Raw genomic sequence first — 22315 nt, forward strand, 5'->3', positions numbered from 1 at the left:
CCCGGAGATATATAGAAAAAGATGTTGAGATTATGGAAAAGGAGCAAAGAAGAGCAACTAAGATGATAAAGGTTCTGGACACTAAATCGTATGACGATCAGTTAAGAGAGCTAGGATTACAAGGCTATTGAAGGGAAGGATCAGAAGTAAGCATGGTAAAGGAGCTTTTAAGAAGTGGCTGTGGTCCTCATGGCAGCTACGCAGGTTTATTTATTTATTTTATTTTAATTAGATTTGTATGCCGCCCCTCTCCGCACACAGTCCTCGAGACTATACAGATTAAGTTCATGAAGTCTTTCATGATAAGTTTTATGCTTAAGACCTTCCACCAATTTTGTAGTCCGTCTTTGGACCCATTCAATTTTATCAGTATCTTTTTGTAGGTAAAGTCTCCAGAACTGAACACAGTATTGCAAATGTCGTCTTACCAGCGCTCTATACAGCGGGATCACAATCTCCCTCTTCCTGCTTGTTATACCTCTAGCTATGTAGCCAAGCATTCTACTTGCTTTCCCTACCACCTGACTGCACTCTTCACCCATTTTGAGACAGACTGTGCCCCCTTGCTTTCCCTACTGCTTGACCAAACTGTTCACCCATTTTGAGACTGTCAGAAATCACTACCCCTAATTCCTTCTCTTCTGTGTTTGCTAACACAGAACTGGCAATGCAATACTCAGATTGAGGATTCCTTTCCCCCAAGTGCAGTACAGTGGTCCCCCGATCATTGCGAGGGTTCCGTTCCAGGACCCCTCGCAATGATCGCGATACCCGGGGGATCACTGTATTTTACAGTTGGAAACATTAAACTGCAGTTTCCATTACTAAGGTATCTATCAGCTCTTTATGTGGAACCATATCAAAGGCTTTGCTGAAATCCAGATAGGCAATATCCACAGTATCATCTTCATCCAACACCTTTATGACATAGTCAAAGAAATCAATGAGATTAGTCTGACATGATGCCCTCAATAAAGCCATGGTTTCCTTTAAAAAATAAATTTAGGAAGAAATGTTTCCCTGTTCCCCCCCCTTTTTTGGTATGTTGTCTGGTAGATATGTAAATATGTAAATAAACAAAATAAAAATATTTCTTTCAAAAAATAAATTTAAGGAAAAATGTTTTCACATTCCTCCCCCTCCCCCTCTTTTTGTATGTTGGCCTTGTAGATATGTATATTTTGTATTTTGGTTTGTTTTAAATTCAATAAAAATCATTTTTTTAAACAAAAGTAAAATAAATTTAGGGCTCAGAACATATCTAAACTTGGTAAGCTAAGTAGCATCACATTTCACTATTTCACTAGGCTCACTTGCAAAGGTCGGTCGCTGGAAGTGAAAAACGATTTGACAGCATTTGTACAGTGAAAACATCTTGCAAACGCCTTAGATAGAGACGGGGCAAGAGTGTTTTTATTCTTGCTATCAAGGAGATGGAAGTCAAAAAGGCAACATCTGTGCCAGAAACGTGCATAATAGAGGAGTTAAAACCGTAGAGTACTGAATTGCTAGAAAAGATTGGAGGAGAGAAGAAACGCAGACGAACTTCCTCTTCCGGAAGACTCATGGGAGGAAGGTGGGGTGCAGAGCGGCTTTTGTGCTCTTCCAAGGATCGAAACAGCAGCTGGAAGGTGAGTTCAGGGCAGGTGGGAGGAGAGTTCGGGAGCAAATCGGGCTGTTTGTTTTTCCTGTACGGCCTCGAAGCAGAGAAGCAACTCGGCTGAAGCATGTCAGCTGCTACAGGTTCCCCTACTGCCCAAATTTAAGCCCACTGGTATTGCACGCTATGAAACTGGTTGCTGCAATTTTCTGCTGGTGGGAAGATTGAAAAATTCTTTGGGAATGGCTTCCCTCCAGAGGTTGTGGGTGCTCCATCACTGGAGGTTTGTGACAGAGTTGGAAGGGACCTTGCGGGTCTTCTATTTTGACACCCTGTGCAAGCAGGAGACCCAATATCATTTCAGACAATTGGTTACTTGTTCTCAGTATCAGGGAAATTCTCATTAGTTGTATTCTGCTTCTCTCCTGGATTAGTTTCCATCCATTGCTTCTTGTCTTGCCTTCTGGTTCATTACAAAATAAATGGACTCCTTTTTTTTTTTTTTGACTCCTCAACAATTGGAACCTTACTGTCATGTCATCCCAGTCCTTCCTTTTACTAGACTAGACATACTTGATTCCTGCAACCCTTCTTTATATGTTTTAGCCTCCAGCCCCCTGTTGGTCTTCTCTGCACTCTTTTTTTGGTGGGGGGTATAAATTTCTTATTGTTTTTCACACCTTACAGAGATTCCAATTTACATACCTCAAATTAAAATATAATACAATACAAAATCAAATGTCAAATTCTTAGTCAAATTAATAAAATGTTTCTAATTATTTATCCAATTATTTCTGGTATGTATCATTCAACTTGTGCTACCTCCTTTCCAAATGCTATCATCCGGATTTTAGATAATGTTCTTTGCTTTCATTTATATTTAAAGTGCTATAACTCTCTAAATTTCTCTTGGCTATTTGCTATTTTTCCTAACTATGCCATCGTGCTTCACTCCCTTTCTAGCGTTCTTACATTCAATCTTCTTACACTCCTACTTTCATTTGGGAAAAAAAATCACCTCATTTTATCGTAACTGCCCTTAACAATAGAAAATATCCAAATTTACATCTCTTTAAAAGCCCAGAAAGGAAAGAATTTTTAAAAAAAAGAATAAAAGGGAAAAGGAAAGAAAAAGAAGAGCGGAAAAGAAAAAGAAAAGGAAAAACACTATTCATATTGTATCTTAATCTATACATAGGAGGAAGGGTTGTTGTTAGAAATTTTAAAATACATTTCCTACTCAATTCATTTATTTCACTTATTTCATTATATCAGTATATCATTTCTACTTTAAAAGATCAAAGTAAATTTAAATAATTATTATTCCATTATTTTATGCCAAAAGTATCTTCCATTAAAAAAGACCAAAGTATTAACATTCTTCCCTAATCTAGATATTTTCCACTGCCGTTCTTAGTATGATAATCTTCCCTAATCTATAAACCCCGCTGTGAATCCCAGCGTAATCTTCCCTAATTTGTGTGTCACTGTCATATTAGTGCAATAATCTTCCCTATTCTAATTATTTTCACTGCTAAATGCAGTGCTAAATCTTTTGATCTGTTAAAGTAGAAATGATATGATATAATGAAAGAAGTGAAATAAATGAATTGAGTAGGAAATGTATTTTAAAATTTCTAACAACAACCCTTCCTCCTATGTATACATGAAGATACTGCTAAATCTTCCATAATCTATATATTATTCCTAATTCTAAATATCTTCCACCATTGAACTCAGTGATAATGATAAAAGAGCTGGGGTGGCGCAGCAGGTAGAGTGCTGTACTGCAGGCCACTGAAGCTGACTGTAGATCTGAAGGTCAGTGGTTCAAATCTCATCACCAGCTCAAGGTTGACTCAGCCTTCCATCCTTCCAAGGTGGGTAAAATGAGGAGCCGGATTGTGGGGGCAATAGGCTGGCTCTGTTAAAAAGTGCTATTGCTAACATGTTGTAAGCCGCCCTGAGTCTAAGGAGAAGGGCGGCATAAAAATTGAATGAATGAATGAATGAATGAATAAATGAATGAATAAATGAAAAAATAAATAAATAATCTTCCCTAATCTATTGATTTTAACTCTTTGTTGTTTCTTCGGTCTTTCCTTATAATGCCTAACATAATTAGTGCTAGTTATTATCCCATATTATTGTAACTCTCCTCCCTTTTCTTTTCCCCCTTCCTCCCACTTTGTTTATCGCCATAAATCAAATATGCAATTTATAATTCAATCAAAAAAGAGCAAAGAAGAGAAAAAAGGTCATCCAGAAATAATCATAATCATTATCAGATATCTCACCTATATCTCACCAGTAATCCAAGTGTGATCTTATCAAAGCATTATAAATTGATACTAACACTTCACATGATCTTCATTCTAGCCCTGTGTTAAGGCAGCCTAGGATTGCATTAGCTTTTGTGGCCACTGCATCACACTATTGGCTTTTTTTTAGTTGATTGTTCACTATGGTAGGACTTCAAGATCCATGTCACAGTTACTGCTATTGAGTCAGGTTGTACCTACCTATTCTGTACCTTGCCATTTGCTTTTCGTGACTAATTGTACAGCCTCTTTTCTTTTCTTCACTGAATTTCATTTTGTTGTCAAGATTCTTCTGTATCTTGTGTTTGTCTTTTGGGGTGTTGGCTATTCCTGCCAGTTTAGTGTTGTCTCCAAATTGTCCTCTGGGAATTGAGTGGAATATAATCCCAATTGAACAAACAACGAGTTCCCATTCTAGTCATTCATTGAAATTGTTTATGAAGATATTGAAGAATATATATTTAAGGGGAAACAGCATCTGCAATTATGTAATCTATCCCCAGCATTTCAAGATATATTTCATGATAGTCCTTTGCATTGCTAAGAATTCTTGATTGACCCAATTAAACAACTGAATTTGAATGGATATTTCAACATGGATCTCGGTAGTCTTCTATCAATTATAAATAATGTAAGTGATTAATGTTTGGGCGTGTTTGCTTTTTCATTATATATACTTTTTTTTTCATTTTTCACATCATCTCCAACTCCCTTATACACAATTAAAGTACTACTTTTCTTTTAATCTTACAGACAAAGAGGATGGCAATAAGAGCACTCTGGACAATTGTAAATAAGAACCAATGTTGAAAAGGGAAGAAAATCAAGCGGAAAATCAGAATATTTCCATTTCTTTCAGAAAACCATACAATTCCTCCAGCAGCTATTAGACAAGAGAGAGAAAATCAAGAGATGTTTCAAAATCGAATAAGCAGATTAAGAAGAACTCAAGGAAAGGTTACATGAAAAGTCAAAGGAGATTATTTTCAATTAAAAAAAAGGAAATATCTGGAAGTCAGTGGGGAGGAAAAGGTCAATAGAAAAGCCACATAGAAGCCAAATACAGCAGACAGAAATTCAAGCCTCCCCTTGTAAGGAAGATAATGGCTTGAATGAAAACACCACTAAACAAGGCATTGTCCATATTTTTACCTTTTAGTGAGCATGACAACATGGTGGTACACCAGAAGACACACATGAGGGAGAAAACATGACTCTGCAAATTGTGTAAATGTTTCATTAGAAATTTTGACATCATATCTGTGAGAAAGGTTTCAAATACTCGCAAAGAAGAGAAAACAATTGAATGTGCTGACTATAAAATTTTCTGTCACAATTTCAGTCATGAAACACCAGAGTATTCACACAGGAGAGAAACCCTTTAAATGTTCTGACTGTGGGAAAACTTTTAGTAATAGTTCCAGCCTGGTGCAACACCAGAGGACTCACACAGGAGAGAAACCCTTTGAATGTCCTGACTGTGGGAAATGTTTTAGTCGTAATTCCAGCCTGGTGCAACACCAGAGGACTCACACAGGAGAGAAACCCTTTGAATGTCCTGACTGTGGGAAATGTTTTAGTCGTAATTCCAGCATGGTGCAACACCAGAGGACTCACACAGGAGAGAAACCCTTTAAATGTTCTGACTGTGGGAAAACTTTTAGTAATAGTTCCAGCCTGGTGCAACACAAGACGACTCACACAGGAGAGAAACCCTTTCAATGTCCTGACTGTGGGGAAAGTTTTAGTGATAGTTCCAGCCTGGTGCAACACAAGAGGACTCACACAGGAGAGAAACCCTTTGAATGTCATTTCTATGGGAAAAGTTTTAGTCAGAAAATTAGGCTGGTGAAACATCTGAGGTCTCACACAGGAGAGAAATCCTTTAAATGTTCTGTCTGTGGGAAAAGTTTTACTCATAATTCCAGCCTAGTGATACACCAGAGGAGTCACACAGGAGAAAAACCCTTTGAATGTCCTGACTGTGGGAAAGGTTTTAGTCAGAATTCCGACCTGGTGCAACACCAGAGGACTCACACAGGAGAGAAACCCTTTGAATGTCCTGACTGTGGGAAAAGATTTAGTGATAGTTCCAGCCTGGTGAAACACAAGAGGACTCACACAGGAGAGAAACCCTTTCAATGTCCTGACTGTGGGAAAAGGTTTAGTGAAAGTTCCACCCTGGGGAAACACAAGAGGATTCACACAGGAGAGAAACCCTTTCAATGTCCTGACTGTGGGAAAAGGTTTAGTCAGAATTCCAGCCTTGTGCAACACCAGAGGACTCACACAGGAGAGAAACCCTTTGAATGTCCTGACTGTGGGAAAAGTTTTAGTCATAATTCCAGCCTAGTGGAACACCAGGGGACTCACACAGGAGAGAAACCCTACGAATGTCCTGATTGTGAGAAAAGTTTTAGTCATAATTCCAGCCTGGCGCAACACCAGAGGACTCACACAGGAGAGAAACCTTTTGAATGTCCTGACTGTGGGAAACGTTTTGGTCAGAATTCCAGCCTGGTGCAACACAAGAGGACTCACACAGGAGAGAAACCCTTTAAATGTCTTGACTGTGGGAAAGGTTTTAGTGATAGTTCCAGCCTGGGGCAACACAAGAGGACTCACACAGGAGAGAAACCCTTTGAATGTCTTGACTGTGGGAAAAGTTTTAGTGATCGTTCCACGCTGCTGCAACACAAGAGGACTCACACAGGAGAGAAACCCTTTGAATGTCTTGATTGTGGGAAAAGTTTTAGTCAGAATTCTAGCCTGGTGAAACACCAGAGGACTCACACAGGAGAGAAACCCTTTGAATGTCCTGTCTGTGGGAAAAGTTTTAGTCAGAATGCCAACCTGGTGAAACACCAAAGGACTCACACAGGAGAGAAACCCTTTGAATGTCCTGACTGTGGGGAAAGTTTTAGTCAGAGTTCCCACCTGGTGGAACACCAGAGGAGTCACACAGGAGAGAAACCCTTTGAATGTCCTGTCTGTGGGAAAAGTTTTAGTCAGAGTTCTAACCTGGTGAGACACCAGAGGACTCACACAGGAGAGAAACCCTTTGAATGTCCTGATTGTGGGAAACATTTTAGTGATAATTCCAGCCTGGTGAAACACAAGAGAACTCATACAGGAGAGAAACTCTTTGAATGTCGTGTGGGAAAGGTTTTAGTGATAGTTCCAGCCATTTGAAACATCAAAGGACTCACACAAGACAGAAACCCTTAAATGTCCTCTATTGTGGGAAAGGTTTTAGTCATAATTCCAGCCTGTGGAGACTCTAGTGGTCTCACATAGGAGGGAAACCCTTAGAAAGACCTGACTGTGAGAAGAGTTTAAGTGGTAATTCTAACCTGGTGCAAAAGCAGAGGGCTCACACAGGAGAGAAACCCTTTTAATGTCTTGACTGTGGGAAATGTTTTAGGGATAATTCCAACCTGGTGAGACACCAGAGGTCTAATACAGGAGATAAACTCTTTGAATGTCCTGATTGTTGGATTGTCACATCCCTTGTATCCTGGACATAAACGGTTTCAACTCCTACCCTCAAAATGTAAAACAAATAATTCCCTCAACGCTGTCAAAGTATTTACTAACTCTGCACTACTATTACTATTAGTTTTTTCTCATCATTCTTATCACCTGTTTCCTCCCACTAACGATTGTATGACTAACTTGTTGCTTGTATCCTTAAGGTTTGTATTAATATTGTTTCCTCATTACTTATTTGATCCCTATAATCATTGTGTTGTACCTCATAATTCTTGACATATATATATATAAACATAAAAAACCTTTCCTAATACATTATATAATCTATAGAATAAAGTTCTATATCTTTAAACCAAAAAACAATAACTACAATTTGTGTTGAATCGTTAGTGCTCCCGCCATTTCTTATCCTCGCCATCTGGTTTCCAATATTTTAAATTCAATTCTCTTTTTTCAGTTTTTACAATATTAGCTAATTAAAATACATACATATCTCTTAATTTTCTATTCAATCATAAAACTTCCCTCAAATATTATAATAATCAGAATCTTGTTTATCTTTAAATTTCAAGTCAGTCTATTCATCTCTGCACAGTCCATGTTTTTTCTCAAAACGTCCCTTTCAGTTGGTATTTATTCAATTTCCAGTTCTGAGCATATACAATCCTAGCTGCCGTAACTACATCAATAATAATAATAATAGTAGTAATAGTAGTAATAATAATAATAGTAGTAGTAGTAATTTATTAGATTTGTATGCCGCCCCTCTCCGATGTTTCATCCTTATCAAAAGTATCTGGTAAATTACCCAAAGGTATATTTCCGGTTTAAGTTCAATAGTCTTTCTTAAAATCTTCTCAAGATTGACTTCTAAATGTAGTTCATAAAATCATCTGCCACAATGTTCTTACCTGTCAATGAATACTTCAGTTTCAACCACAACAACAAACAAGCACACAATATATTCAAACTCAATGTAAACGGCTCAGATACTAAATCAGTGCCTGGAATGCACTACTTGACTCTGTGGTTTCTTCCCCAACGCCAAAAACTTTAACCTTAGTCTGTATATAGTCAACCTCACCCCTTTTCTTAGAGGTGTGTAAGGGGCGTGCATAAGCGAACCATCGTGCCTACCCTCCCTGTCCTACTGTCCAAATTTACCTATACCTATTTTGCTTTTGTTTATGTTTATAACTGTTACCACGTATATGTTTTGACAAATAAATAAAATAAAAATACTTCCTTTAAAAAATAAATTTAGGGGAAAATGTTTTCCCATCCCCCCCCCCCTCACCTATTTTTCTATGTTGGTCTTGTAGACATGTATGTTTTGTATTTTGTATGTTGGTTTGTTTTAAATAAACAATATTTAAAATTTGTATTGGCAGTTCTGTGTTGGCAAATACTTCAAAAGAAAAGGATTTAGGGGTAGTGATTTCTGACAGTCTCAAAATGGGTGAACAGTGCAGTCAGGCGGTAGGGAAAGCAAGTAGGATGCTTGGCTGCATAGCTAGAGGTATAACAAGCAGGAAGAGGGAGATTATGATCCCACTATATAGAATGCTGGTGAGACCACATTTGGAATACTGTGTTCAGTTCTGGAGACCTCACCTACAAAAAGATATTGACAAAATTGAACGGGTCCAAAGACGGGCTACAAGAATGGTGGAAGGTCTTAAGCATAAAATGTATCAGGAAAGACTTAATGAACTCAATCTGTATAGTCTGGAGGACAGAAGGAAAAGGGGGGACATGATCGAAACATTTAAATATATTAAAGGGTTAAATAAGGGCCAGGAGGGAAGTGTTTTTAATAGGAAAGTGAACACAAGAACAAGGGGACACAATCTGAAGTTAGTTGGGGGAAAGATCAAAAGCAACATGAGAAAATATTATTTTACTGAAAGAGTAGTAGATCCTTGGAACAAACTTCCAGCAGACGTGGTAGATAAATCCACAGTAACTGAATTTAAACATGCCTGGTATAAACATATATCCATCCTAAGATAAAGTACAGAAAATAGTATAAGGGCAGACTAGATGGACCATGAGGTCTTTTTCTGCCGTCAGACTTCTATGTTTCTATGTTTCTAATAAATAAAAATCTTTTTTAAAAAAAGTAAGATAAATTCAAGGCTCAGAACATACTAAATTTGGTAAGCTAAGAAGCATCACTTTTCACTATTTCACTTGGCTAAAGTGACCAGACGAGCGGGACAGTCACACTTTATAATAATTTGTCCCTTTCAAAAATGCCCTGCTGTTTTTCCTCCCAACAAGCCCTGTTGAGAAGAGGCTTGCGGGAGGGGATTCTGGGCTTTCCGCTGATGCCTCGCCCTCCCCGTCCCTAACCCAGCTTGGCAGGAGGTCTCTGCGGGGAGGAAGAAAGAGCGAGAGGGCCCACTGAGGTAAAGGGGCGCCGCGGCGGGGACGGTGAGGCGCGCACTTGCTGAGGGGAGACGGTGTCATTGGCAAAGCTTCTGTTGCCTCGGTGCTTCTGGAGGCAGCGGCCAGCCCAAGGACGCAGTCTGTCCGGGCACCTCAGGATCCGCCGAGGGGGAAGCACAGTGTTGCTTTCCCTCACCTCGGAACTGGCGGAGCCTCCCTGAGTGCGCTTGGGGGCATCCTGAGGCGGGGTCCTCCCCTCGCCCCCCCCGTTTGCCCCCTGCCCTCGGAGCCCCCATTTTGCTGAAGGAGCAGGTGGGAGGGAGCCGGGAGCGTCTGAGAGGAAGGAGCCTCCCGCTGAAGGGCCTCGTCTGAAGGGGGAAAAGTGTGTGTAGAGGAGGGGGGAGGCCGGACCAGGCTGCCTTTGCGTCTCTCTTCCAGGAGCCGGAGGGGGCTGGGTTCATGGTGGGGGGAAGGCCCTTATGGAGAATGACGAGGGAGGGGAGAAGAGTGAGGAAGAATGAGTGAGAAGGAGGGAAGGAGGGAGAGAGAAAGAAAGAGAAATAGAGAGGGTGAGAGAAAAAAGAGGGGAAGAGAAAGAAAGAGCGAGGGGAGAGAAATAGAGAGGAAGGGAGAAAGAAAAAGAGACAAAGAGACAAAGATAAATAGAAAGAGAGGGGGAAGGTAGGAGGGAGAGAGAGTGAAAGAGAGAGAAAGAAAGATGAAGGAAGAGAGAGAAGGAGGGAGGGAGAAACAAAGGGAGGGAGGAAGAGAGAGAGAATAAAAGAAAGGAAATTTTCTGGTCACTTGCAAAGGTCAGTTGCTAGAAGTGCAAAACGATTTGATAGAATTTATACAGTGAGAACATCTTGCAAACGCCTTAGATAGAGACGGGGCAAGAGTGTTTTTATTCCTGCTGTCAGGAGATGGCAGTCAGAAAGGCAGCATCAGTGCCAAAAAGGTGAGGAGTTAAAAGCATCGAGTACTGAATTGCTAGAAAAGATCCGAGGAGAGAAAAAACGCAGAGCTTCCTCTTCCGGAAGACTCATGGGAGAAAGAGGGCCTGTAGAGCGGCTTTTGTGCTCTCCCGAGGATTGAAACAGCAGCTGGAAGGTGAGTTGAGGGCAGGTGGGAGGAAAGTTCGGGAGCAAGTCAGGCTGTTTGTTTTTACAGCCTGGGAGCAGAGAAGCAACTCGGATGAAGCATGTCAGCTGCTGCTGCTGCAGGTTCCCCTCCTGCTGAAATTTAAGCCTTGCGGGTCTTATATTCCGACGCCCTGCAGGAGACACAATACCATTTCAGACAATCGATTAATTGTTCTCAGCATCAAGAAAAATTCTCCTTAGTTCTGGGCTACTTCTCTCCCGGATTAGTTTCCACCCATTGCTTCTTGTCTTGCCTTCTGGTGAATTGCAAAATAAGTTGACCCCGTTCTTGGCCCTTCAACTATTGGAATACTGCTATCATGTCACCCTTAATCCTTCCTTTTACTAGACTAGACTAGACATACTCAATTCCTGCAACATTTCTTTATATGTTTTAGCCTCAAGCCCCCTACTGCTCTTCTCTGCACTCTTTATAAAGTCTCAACACCTTTTTAAAAAATGTGGCAATCAAAACTAGTTGCAATAATCCAAGTGTGATCTTACCAAAGCATTATAAATTGATACTAACACTTCACATGATCTTCATTCTAGCCCTGTGTTAAGGCAGCCTAGGATTGCATTAGCTTTTGTGGCCACTGCATCACACTGTTGGCTTTTCAAAAGTTGATTGCTCACTATAGTAGGACTTCAAGATCCATCTCACAGTTATTGCTATTGAGTCAGGATGTACCTATTCTGTACATTGCCATTTGCTTTTTTGTGACTAAGTGTACAACCTCTTTTATTTTCTCTACGGCCCAGTGTTCAAATCTATCAAGATTCTTCTGTATCTTGAGTTTGTCTTTTGGGGTGTTGGTTATTCCTGCCAGTTTAGTGTTGTCTCCAAATTGTCCTCTGGGAGTTGGGTGGAATATAATTCCAAATGAGCTGAGTTCCCATTCTAGTCATTTACTGAAATTGGTTATGAAAATATTGAAGAATACTGAGAATAACATAGAGGCTCCATATAATTGTAGTTCCATTGACTAATGGTTGAATATGGTTTGTCAGCCAGTTACAAATCCATTGGATGGTGATCATATCCATACCACATTTTCTTCATTTACCAAGTCGTATTTTTTATTTATTTATTTTTTATTTATTTATTCTTTGTCCAATATACAATACATATGAAAGGTAATGGACATTAAGTGATATATAAAAGATAGGAAGTGAAGAGGAAGAGAAGTAGGTGGGAAGGGAAGAATATATATGATAAAATGGAAAGGAAAGACAATTGGACAGGGGACGAAAGGCACATCAGTGCACTTATGTATTTATCAAATGCCTTTCTGAAATGCCAGGATGCTGTGTCCATAGCATTTTGCTAGTCTACTAATTTAGACACTTTCTAAGAAGGAAATAAGTTTTGTTTGACATGATCTTTTTTCAACAAACCCATGTTGGCTTCTGGTTCTAAGTTTGCTTGGTTCTACATGTTTGCAGATCTGTTGCTTGGTTATCTTATTCAGGATCTTAATAATAACACAGAGTTGGAAGAGACCTTGGAGGTCTTCTAGTCCAACCCCCCTGCTTAAGCAGGGAACCCTACACTACTTCAGACAGATGATTATCCAACATCTGCTTAAAAACTTCCAATGTTGGGGCATTCACAACTTCTGGAGGCAAGCTGTTCCACTATTCAACCATTCTGACTGTCAGGAAATTTCTCCTTAGTTCTAAGTTACTTCTCTCCTTGTTTATTTTCCTCCCATTGCTTCTTGTTCTTCCCTCAGGTGCTTTGGAGAATAGGTTGACTCCTTCTTTGTGGCAACTCCTGAGATACTGGAACACTGTTATCATGTCTCCCCTGGTTCTTCTTTTCATTTAACTAGCCATGCCCAGTCCCTGCAACTGTTCTTCATATGTTTTAGACTCCAGTCCCATAATAATAATAATAATAATAATAATAATAATAATAATAATAATAATAATAATTTATTAGATTTGTATGCCGCCCCTCTCCGAAGACTCGGGGCGGCTCACAACAAGCGATAAAACAATATTGTACAGGCACAAATCTAATATTAAGAAAAAACTAAAAAACCCTATCAATTAAAAACCAAACAGCACATACATACCAAACATAAATTATAATAAGCCTGGGGGAAAGGTGTCTCAAATCCCCCATGCCTGGCGGTATAGATGGGTCTTAAGTAGTTTACGGAAGACAAGGAGGGTGGGAGCAGTTCTAATCTCCGGGGGGAGTTGATTCCAGAGGGCCGGGGCCGCCACAGAGAAGGCTCTTCCCCTGGGGCCCGCCAGACAACATTGTTTAGTCGACGGGACCCGGAGAAGGCCGACTCTGTGGGACCTTATTGGCCGCTGGGATTCGTGCGGTAGTAGGCGGTTCCGGAGGTATTCTGGTCCAATGCCATGTAGGGCTTTAAAGGTCATGACCAACACTTTGAATTGTGACCGGAAACTGATCGGCAGCCAATGCAGGCCACGGAGTGTTGTAGAAACGTGGGCGAATCTGGGAAGCCCCACGATGGCTCTCGCGGCTGCGTTCTGCACGATCTGAAGTTTCCGAACACTTTTCAAAGGTAGCCCCATGTAGAGAGCGTTTCAGTAATCGAACCTCGAGGTGATAAGGGCATGAGTGACTGTGAGCAATGACTCCCTGTCCAAATAGGGCCGCAACTGGTGCACCAGGCGAACCTGGGCAAACGCCCTCCTAATCATCGTTGTTGCTCTTCTGTGTACTTTTTCTAGAGTCTCAGAATCCTTTTTGCATCTTGGTGACCAAACTTAATGCAGTATTCAGGATTGGTTGCAGTGTGACCTTATTAAGGCCTTATAAAATGATATTAACACTTCACGTGATCTTGATTGTATCTTTCTGTTTATGCAGCCTAGAACTGTGTTGGCTTTTTTGACAGCTGCTGTACATTGCTGGCACATATTTAATTGGTTGTCCTCTAGGACTCCAGGATCCCTCTCAGAGTTACTACTGTTGAGCAATATACCACGTATACTGTACCTGTGCAAAAAAAAATTTCTTGCCTAAATGTAGAACCTTACATTTTTCAACATTGAATTTCATTTTATTAGATAGCGCACATCTCTGAGGACTCGGGACGGGTCACAACATGTACAGAAAACAAGAATCAATAATAGCAATCCAATTAATACATTATAAAACAGTATTTAAAATTCTAATTAAAAAAGAAGAATCATCAATATCATTCATTCGACAATCAAACTAAGGTATTCATTGGTCAGGGGGGAAGATCTAAGGAACCCCAGGCCTGGCGGCAGAGATGAGTTCTTCTGGAAGGTGTTCTGTCTGGGTTTTCCCAGACCTCCACACCCACTGAAAAAACAGCCAGACACTCTGGTAAAATCCAAAAGTATTTTATAGCAGGAAAAAATAAGCACAAAGGAAAACCTGTCTTCACAGCAGACAGGTTACAATACGTTACAACAGGGTCCTGATGTCCAGTCAATTTCACAAGCTTCTTGCTGGCACACCCCCCCAAGGTTTCAATAGTCCAAGGCACAAACCAGGATTGTAGCCACCAAAGTTCACAGACAGGTCTCACGAATCTCCAAGATAAAACTCCACAAGCCAGGAAGGGTGGGGCCGCCTTTTATCCTTTCCCAAGCACCACACCCAAACCCAGCTGTGACCTCTAATGCTGGAAATACCTAGCCAATTGAGTTCGTCTCTGATTAGCTCTCCTTTGTCGCATATCTATGATGTCATGAGCATCTTCCCCCAGGGAATCCAGGCTGCTTGCTGGGGAGAGCTCCCCCTGGTGGAACTCTGGCTGTCCTTCTTCTTCAGCCTGGGATTCCGCTTCCTCGTCAGTCTGCACCTCCTGGTCCTCAGCCTCTCCCTCTGAGCTGGAAGCCGACAGCAAATCAGCCATTCCCGGAGGGGTCCCAGGCTGAACCACAACAGAAGGTGAGGAGGATGGGGGCAGTGCGAATCTCCAGAGAGAGCTGATTCCAGAGTGCCAGGGCCCCCACAGAGAAGGCTCTTCCCCTAGGTCCCGCCAGCCAACATTGTTTTGTCGACAGGACCCTAAGGAGATCAACTCCATGGAACCTCAACGGTTGCTGGGATTTGTGCGGCAGAAGGCGGTCTCGGAGATAGTCTAGTCCTATGCCATGCAGGGTTTTATTGGTCATAACTAACACTTTGAATTGTGTCCGGAAACAGATTGGTAGCCAGTGCAGTCCGCGGAGTGATAGTGAGATGTGGGCCTTTCTTGGAAAGCCCAGACTGCTCGCACGGCTGCATTTTGGGCAAGTTGAAGTTTGCAAACACTCTTCAAAGGTAGCCCCATTTTGCACCCATCTTCTGCAGTGTTGGCTATTCCTGCCAGTTTGGTGTCATAGAAACATAGAAGATTGACAGCAGAAAAAGACCTCATGGTCCATCTAGTCTGCCCTTATACTATTTATCTACGGAGAGGGGCGGCATACAAATCTAATAAATAAATAAATAAATAAATAAATATTTCCTGTATTTTATTTTAGGATGGATATATGTTTATCCCAGGCATGTTTAAATTCAGTTACTGTGGATTTACCAACCACGTCTGCTGGAAGTTTGTTCCAAGGATCTACTACTCTTTCAGTAAAATAATATTTTCTCATGTTGCTTTTGATCTTTCCCCTAACTAACCTCAGATTGTGTCCCCTTGTTATTGTGTTGACTTTCGTATTAAAAACACTTCCCTCCTGGACCTTATTTAACCTGTTAACATATTTAAATGTTTCTATCATGTCCCCCCTTTTCCTTCTGTCTTCCAGACTATACAGATTGAGTTCATTAAGTCTTTCCTGATACGTTTTATGCTTAAGACCTTCCACCATTCTTGTAGCTCATCTTTGGACCCGTTCAATTTTGTCAATGTCTTTTTGTAGATGAGTTCTCCAGAACTGAACACAGTATTCCAAATGTGGTCTCACTAGTGCTCTATATAGTGGAATCACAATCTCCCCCTTCCTGCTTGTTATACCTCTAGCTATGCAGCCAAGCATTCTACTTGCTTTTCCTACTGCCTGACCGCACTGTTCACCCATTTTGAGACTGTCAGAAATCACTACCCCTAAATCCTTCTCTTCTGAAGTTTTTGCTAACACAGAACTGCCAATACAATACTCAGATTGAGGATTCCTTTTCCCCAAGTGCATTATTTTACATTTGGAAACATTAAATTGCAGTTTCCATTGGTTTGACCATTTGTCTAGTAAAGCTAAATCATTTGCCATATCATAGACGCCTCTAGGAATATCAACCCTGTTGCACACTTTAGAGTCATCGGCAAATTGGCAAACCTTCCCTACCAAACCTTCCCCTATGTCACTCACAAACATATTAAAAAGAATAGGACCCAGAACAGACCCTTGTGGCACACCGCTTGTAACCTGTCTCTGCTTAGAATACTCGCCATTGACAACAACTCTCTGATGTCTACGCTTCAGCCAGCTGCAAATCTACTGAACTATCCTGGGATTAAGTCCAATCTTCACTAATCAGCTCTTTATGTGAAACCCTATAGTATCCTAGCCAAATGGCAGTCCAATTTCCTCTTTAAAATGTCCAGAGTATTGGAGTTCACAACGTCCACTGGTAGGTTATTCTACTGGTTGATCGTTCTGACCGTCAGGAGGTTTTTCCTTATTTCCAGGTTGAATCTCTGGAGAATAAAGTGAACCCCTCCTCTCTGTGGCAACCCCTCTTATACCTGTAGACTGCTATCATGTCCGCTCTGGTCCTCCTTTTCTCTAGGCTATCCATGCCCAGTTCCTGCAGTCTCTCTTCGTAAGTCTTGGTTTCCTAGCTGTTCCATTTCATGTTTGGTTTGTTTGGATTGTATCACTGTTTTATAATGGGCTTTTTATTATTGTTTTTCATATTAGATTTGTAATTCTGTTTTATTTGTTGTGAGTCGCTCCGAGTCTTCGGAGAGGGGTGGCATACAAGTCTAATAAATTGTTATTATTAATTATTATTATTTTTCACATAATCTCTAACAACTTTATAAACAAAGTCCTACTTTTCTTTGTATCTTGCAGACAAAGAGGATGGCAATAAGAGCACTCTGGACAATTGTAAATAAGAACCAACATTGAAAAGGGAAGAAGATCAAGCGAAAAGTCAAAATATTTCCATTTCTTTCAGAAAACCATACAATTCTCCTCCTGCTCCTCCAGCAGCTGTTAGACAAGAGAGAAAATCAAGAAAGATTTCAAGCTCAAATAAGCATTATGAAGAACTGAAGGTTACATGAAAAGCCAAAGGAGATTATTTTTCAATCATCAAAAAAGGGAAATATCTGGAAGTCAGTGGGGAGGAAAAGGCCAATAGTAAAGTCACATAGAGTAGACAGGAATGCAGCCCTCTCCCTGTGAGGAATAAAACGGCTTGAATGAAAGCACCACTAAACAAGGCATTGTCCATATTTCTGGTGGCCTCAGCTGTGGAAAAGTGACTTAAATTTGCCTATTGTCCAAAAAGAAGAGATTTCAAATCAGAGCTGTTTATGAAACGAGGAGCTAGACAGGAGAAAAGCCATACACACTATCTCAATGTAGCAAAAACTGCCTTGTGATTCATGGAAGCAACCACACAAGAGGGAAGCCACAAAAGTGCTCCCAATGTGATAAGTCCTTTAGTGAGCGTGGGAACATGTTGGTACACCAGAAGACACACATGAGGGAGAAAACATATGACAGTGCAAATTGTGTAAATGTTTCATTAGAAATTTTTAGGTCAGGTCTGTGAGAAAGGTTTCAAAGAGAAAATTCCTGTCTGGTGAAGCAAGCAATGCTCGCAAAGAAGAGAAAACATTTGAATGTGCTGTAACATATTCTGCCACAATTTCAGTCATGAAACATCAGAGTATTCACAAAGGAGAGAAATTCTTTCAATGTTCTGACTGCGGGAAAGATTTTAGTCAGAGTTACAAACTGGTGAGACACCAGAGGACTCACAGAGGAGAGAAACCCTTTGAATGTCCTAACTGTGGGAAACGTTTTAGTCATAATTCCAGGCTGGTGACACACCAGAGGACTCACACAGGGGAGAAACCCTTTGAATGTCCTGTCTGTGGGAAAACTTTTAGTCATAGTTCCAGCCTGCTGAAACACAAGAGGACTCACACAGGAGAGAAACCCTTTGAATGTCCTGATTGTGGGAATTGTTATGGTCAGAATTCTGACCTGCTGATACACAAGAGGACTCACACAGGAGAAAAACCCTTTGAATGTCCTGACTGTGGGAAAGGTTTTAGTCGTAATTCCAGCCTGGTGCAACACCAGAGGACTCACACAGGAGAGAAACCCTTTGAATGTCCTGTCTGTGGGAAAAGTTTTAGTCTGAGTTCCAGCCTGCTGAAACACAGGAGGACTCACACAGGAGAGAAACCCTTTGAATGTCCTGACTGTGGGAAAAGTTTTAGTCTTAATTCCTACCTGGTTGTACACCAGAGGACTCACACAGGAGAGAAACCCTTTGAATGTCCTGACTGTGGGAAAAGTTTTAGTCATAATTCATACTTGCTTGAACACCAGAGGACTCACACAGGAGAGAAACCCTTTGAATGTCTTGTCTGTGGGAAAAGTTTTAGTCGTAGTTGCAGCCTGGTGAAACACCAGAGGACTCACACAGGAGAGAAACCCTTTGAATGTTCTGATTGTGGGAATTGTTACGGTCAGAATTCCCACCTGCTGATACACAAGAGGACTCACACAGGAGAGAAACCGTTTGAATGTCCTGACTGTGGGAAAAATTTTAGTGATCATTCCAGCTTGGTACAACACAAAAGGTCTCACACAGGAGAAAAACCCTTTGAATGTCCTGACTGTGGGAAAAGCTTTAGTCGTAATTCCAGCCTGTTGAAACACCAGAGGACTCACACAGGAGAGAAACCCTTTGAATGTCCTGACTGTGGGAAAGGTTTTAGTGACCGTTCCAACCTGGTAAATCACAAGAGGATTCACACAGGAGAGAAACCCTTTGAATGTCTTGACTGTGGGAAAAGCTTTAGTCAGAGTGCCAACCTGGTAAAACACCAGAAGACTCACACAGGAGAGAAACCCTTTGAATGTCCTGACTGTGGAGCAAGTTTTAGTCAGAGTTCCCACGTGGTGGAACACCAGAGGAGTCACACAGGAGAGAAACCCTTTGAATGTCCTGTCTGTGGGAAATGTTTTAGTAATAGTTCCAGCCTGCTGAAACACAAGAGGACTCACACAGGAGAGAAACCCTTTGAATGTCCTGATTGTGGGAATTGTTACGGTCAGAATTCCGACCTGCTGATACACAAGAGGACTCACACAGGAGAAAAACCCTTTGAATGTCCTGACTGTGGGAAAAGTTTTAGTCGTAATTCCAGCCTGGTGCAACACCAGAGGACTCACACAGGAGAGAAACCCTTTGAATGTCCTGTCTGTGGGAAAGGTTTTAGTCTGAGTTCTAGCCGGCTGAAACACAAGAGGACTCACACAGGAGAGAAACCCTTTGAATGTCCTGACTGTGGGAAAAGTTTTAGTCTTAATTCCTACCTGGTTGTACACCAGAGGACTCACACAGGAGAGAAACCCTTCGAATGTCCTGTCTGTGGGAAAGGTTTTAGTCAGAGTTCCAACCTGGTGAAACACAAGAGGACTCACACAGGAGAGAAACCCTTTGAATGTCCTGACTGGGAAATGTTTTAGTCAGAATTCCGACCTGGTGCAACACCAGAGGACTCACACAGGAGAGAAACCCTTTGAATGTCCTGACTGTGGAGAAAGTTTTAGTCTTAATTCAACCCTGGTGAAACACAAGAGGACTCACACAGGAGAGAAACCCTTTGAATGTCTTGATTGTGGGAAAAGTTTTAGTCAGAATTCTAGCCTGGTGAAATATTTAATATTTAAACATTTAATATTTAAACCAAAAAACAATAACTACAATTTGTGTTGAATCGTTAGTGCTCCCGCCATTTCTTATCCTCGCCATCTGGTTTCCAATATTTTAAATTCAATTCTCTTTTTTCAGTTTTTACAATATTAGCTAATTAAAATATACATATCTCTTAATTTTCTATTCAATCATAAAACTTCCCCCAAATCTTATAATAATCAGAATCTTGTTTATCTTTAAATTTCAAGTCAGTCTATTCATCTCTGCACAGTCCATGGTTTTTCTCAAAACTTCCCTTTCAGTTGGTATTTATTCAATTTCCAGTTCTGAGCATATACAATCCTAGCTGCCGTAACATATATATCAATAATAATAATAATAATAATAATTATAATAATAATTATAATAATAATAATATAATAGTAGTAATAATAGTAGTAGTAGTAGTAGTAGTAGTAGTAGTAGTAGTAGTAGTAATTTATTAGATTTGTATGCTGCCCATCTCCGATGTTTCATCCTTATCAAAAGTATCTGGTAAATTACCCAAAGGTATATTTCCGCTTTAAGTTCAATAGTCTTTCTTAAAATCTTGTCAAGATTGACTTTTAAATGTAGTTCATAAAATTGTCTGCCACAATGTTCTACCTGTCAATGTATACTTCAGTTTCAACCACAACAACAAACACACAATATATTCAAACTCAATGTAAACGGCTCAAACAATAAATCAGTGCCTAGAATGCACTACTTGACTGTGTGGTTTCTTCCCCAACGCCAAAAACTTTAACCTTAGTCTGTATATAGTCAACCTCACCCCTTTTCTTAGAGGTGTGTAAGGGGCATGCATACGCGTACCATCGTGCATACCCTCCGTCCTACTGTCCAAATTTACCTATAACTATTTTGCTTTTGTTTATGCTTATAACTGTTATCACGTACATGTTTTGACAAATAAATAAAATAAAAATACTTCCTTTAAAAAATAAATTTAGCGAAAAATGTTTTCCCATTCCCCCCCTCACCTTTTTTTGGATGTTGGTTTTGTAGACATGTACATAGCGGATCTTCTCCGGGTCCCGTCAACCAAACAATGTCGCTTGGCGGGACCCAGAGGAAGAGCCTTTTCTGTGGCAGCCCCGGCCCTCTGGAACCCACTCCCCCCCAGAGATTAGAATTGCCCCCACCCATCTATAAAACATTTTAATTTGGTTTTCTTTTAAGGACACTGATTTTGTCATTTTCCAATTCCCAATCCAGACTTTCTCCCATGTATCTATATCTATTTCTTTTCCAATATTTTTACACCAACTTATCATGTTATCCTTTAATGTTAAATCTATATGTTTATGGGCAATCAAGTATTTATAAATTTTCCCTATTGTTTTAGTTTGATTGATGGTTATTAAATTACTTAATAGGTTTTTATTCTTATTAAAAATATAGAGCATACTATCTTTCTGGTATCTAGATCGAATCTGTGCGTAATGCCACCAATCGATTATTATCCCTTCTTCTTGTAATTTAGTCCTAGATTTTAGTTTCATTTGATCATTTAATAGGTCCTTATATCTTATTATTCTCTTTTCCTGTATAGAATTTGGGTGTATTATTGCTTCTAGAGGGGCAAGCCATTCTGGAACAGTCAAAAAATGATTTTTCCTTATGTCTTTCCAAACTTCTAATAAAGATTTTCTTAATGTGTGTCTTTTGAAATATGAATGATTTTTATCCTTGTCATACCATATAAAGGCATGCCAACCAAGCATAAGATCGTGTCCTTCTAATTTCAATATTCTTTTATTCTCTAATGTTAACCAGTCCCTAATCCACGTTAGGGCGGCTGCCTGATAGTATAATTTCCAATTAGGGAGTGGAAACCCTCCCCTTTCTTTAATATCTTCCAAAATATTTATCTTTATTCTTGCCTTTTTTCCTTGCCATAAGAATTTTTTGACTATCGTAGTTAAGTTTTTGAAAAAATTTCCGCCTGGATTTATTGGAATCACCTGAAACAAAAATAAAATTTTAGGTAAAATGTTCATCTTAATTGTGGCAACTCTCCCCAAAAAGGATATTTTTAAGTTATTCCAAATTTCTAAATCTTTTTAATTTCCATCATTAATTTTATGTAATTATCATTTTTTAGTGTTATTGTTTTGGATGTTATCCATATTCCTAAGTAATTAACCTTTTTAACTATTTGTATTCTGGAAATGTATTCCAATTTTCTTTCTTGTATTTTACTCATATTTTTTGTTATGAATTGTGTTTTACTCTTATTTATTTTTAAGCCTGCTACTTTTCCATATTGTTCTATTGTCTGAATTAATACTGGAACTGTTGTTATCGGATCCTCAATTATAAACGTCAAGTCATCTGCAAAAGCTTGGACTTTATATACCTCCTTTCCAACAGTCAAACCTTTTATTTTTGGATCTGCTCTTATTTTTATCAATAGGGTTTCTAAGGACAAAATAAACAGTAAAGGTGAGATAGGACAGCC

The 22315-nt window shown here is 40.0% G+C and overlaps 1 pseudogene; it reads left to right on the top strand.

Moving 5' to 3' along the window:
* The first annotated feature begins 1562 nt into the window (after positions 1-1562).
* On the top strand, positions 1563-20175 carry LOC139155748 (zinc finger protein 850-like; annotated as a pseudogene).
* Positions 20176-22315: the final 2140 nt, after the last annotated feature.

Source organism: Erythrolamprus reginae, unplaced genomic scaffold (genome assembly GCF_031021105.1).
Source record: "Erythrolamprus reginae isolate rEryReg1 unplaced genomic scaffold, rEryReg1.hap1 H_51, whole genome shotgun sequence".
Taxonomy (NCBI): Eukaryota; Metazoa; Chordata; class Lepidosauria; order Squamata; family Dipsadidae; genus Erythrolamprus; species Erythrolamprus reginae.